The sequence below is a fragment of the Oncorhynchus gorbuscha genome, unplaced genomic scaffold, assembly GCF_021184085.1.
Source record: "Oncorhynchus gorbuscha isolate QuinsamMale2020 ecotype Even-year unplaced genomic scaffold, OgorEven_v1.0 Un_scaffold_3087, whole genome shotgun sequence".
Classification (NCBI taxonomy): Eukaryota; Metazoa; Chordata; class Actinopteri; order Salmoniformes; family Salmonidae; genus Oncorhynchus; species Oncorhynchus gorbuscha.
Genome location: NW_025747429.1, coordinates 7,501 through 9,864, shown reverse-complemented (window position 1 = coordinate 9,864; position 2,364 = coordinate 7,501).

Sequence of the window (2,364 nt, the reverse complement as noted above, 5' to 3'; positions counted from 1 at the left end):
TCTACTAACATCAAGGCGGTGGCCCGTTCCTGTAGGTTCATGCTCTACAACATCTGCAGAGTACGACCCTGCCTCACACAGGAAGCGGCGCAGGTCCTAATCCAGGCACTTGTCATCTCCCGTCTGGATTACTGCAACTCGCTGTTGGCTGGGCTCCCTGCCTGTGCCATTAAACCCCTTCAACTCATCCAGAACGCCGCAGCCCGTCTGGTGTTCAACCTTCCCAAGTTCTCTCACGTCACCCCGCTCCTCCGTTCTCTCCACTGGCTTCCAGTTGAAGCTCGCATCCGCTACAAGACCATGGTGCTTGCCTACGGAGCTGTGAGGGGAACGGCACCTCAGTACCTCCAGGCTCTGATCAGGCCCTACACCCAAACAAGGGCACTGCGTTCATCCACCTCTGGCCTGCTCGCCTCCCTACCACTGAGGAAGTACAGCTCCCGCTCAGCCCAGTCAAAACTGTTCGCTGCCCTGGCCCCCCAATGGTGGAACAAACTCCCTCACGACGCCAGGACAGCGGAGTCAATCACCACCTTCCGGAAACACCTGAAACCCCACCTCTTTAAGGAATACCTAGGATAGGTTAAGTAATCCCTCTCACCCCACCCCCCCTAAGTTTTAGATGCACTATTGTTAAGTGACTGTCCCACTGGATGTCATAAGGTGAATGCACCAATTTGTAAGTCGCTCTGGATAAGAGCGTCTGCTAAATGACTTAAATGTAAATGTAAATGTAGAAGACCAGGACCTGACTACAACACTCCCTGACCCAGAGAAGACCAGGACCTGACTACAACACTCCCTGACCCAGAGAAGACCAGGACCTGACTACAACACTCCCTGACCCAGAGAAGACCAGGACCTGACTACAACACTCCCTGACCCAGAGAAGACCAGGATCTGACTACAACACTCCCTGACCCAGAGAAGACCAGGACCTGACTACAACACTCCCTGACCCAGAGAAGAACAGGACCTGACTACAACACTCCCTGACCCAGAGAAGACCAGGACCTGACTACAACACTCCCTGACCCAGAGAAGACTAGGAACTGACTACAACACTCCCTGACCCAGAGAAGAACAGGACCTGACTACAACACTCCCTGACCCAGAGAAAAACAGATCCATGGACTACAACACTCCCTGACCCAGAGAAGACCAAATCCCTGGACGACAACACTCCCTGACCCAGAGAAGACCAGGACCTGACTACAACACTCCCTGACCCAGAGAAGAACAGGACCTGACTACAACACTCCCTGACCCAGAGAAAAACAGATCCATGGACTACAACACTCCCTGACCCAGAGAAGACCAAATCCCTGGACGACAACACTCCCTGACCCAGAGAAGACCAGGACCTGACTACAACACTCCCTGACCGAGAGAAGAACAGGACCTGACTACAACACTCCCTGACCCAGAGAAGACCAGGACCTGACTACAACACTCCCTGACCCAGAGAAGACCAAATCCCTGGACGACAACACTCCCTGACCCAGAGAAGACCAGGACCTGACTACAACACTCCCTGACCCAGAGAAGACCAGGACCTGACTACAACACTCCCTGACCCAGAGAAGAACAGGACCTGACTACAACACTCCCTGACCCAGAGAAAAACAGATCCATGGACTACAACACTCCCTGACCCAGAGAAGACCAAATCCCTGGACGACAACACTCCCTGACCCAGAGAAGACCAGGACCTGACTACAACACTCCCTGACCCAGAGAAGACCAGGACCTGACTACAACACTCCCTGACCCAGAGAAAAACAGATCCATGGACTACAACACTCCCTGACCCAGAGAAGACCAAATCCCTGGACGACAACACTCCCTGACCCAGAGAAGACCAGGACCTGACTACAACACTCCCTGACCCAGAGAAGAACAGATCCCTGGACTACTGTTAGTGGACCAGCTGGCATCACTGTGGTGTCCTCAGGCACACACCCCCCCCCATGGAAGAGAGAGAGAGAGAGAGATGGAAGAGAGAGAGAGATGGAGAAGAGAGAGAGAGAGAGATGGAGAAAGAGAGAGAGAGAGAGAGAGAGAGAGAGAGAGAGAGAGATGGAGAAAGAGAGAGAGATGGAGATGGAGAAAGAGAGAGAGATGGAGAAAGAGAGAGAGAGAGATGGAGAAAGAGAGAGAGAGAGATATGGAGAAAGAGAGAGAGAGAGATATGGAGAAAGAGAGAGAGAGAGATATGGAGAAAGAGAGAGAGAGAGAGAGAGAGAGAGAAAGATAGAGAGAGGGAGAAAGAGAGAGAGAGAGAGGGAGAAGAGAGAGAGGGAGAGAGAGAGAGAGAGAGAGAGAGAGAGAGAGAGAGAGAGAGAGAGAGAGAGAGAGAGAGAG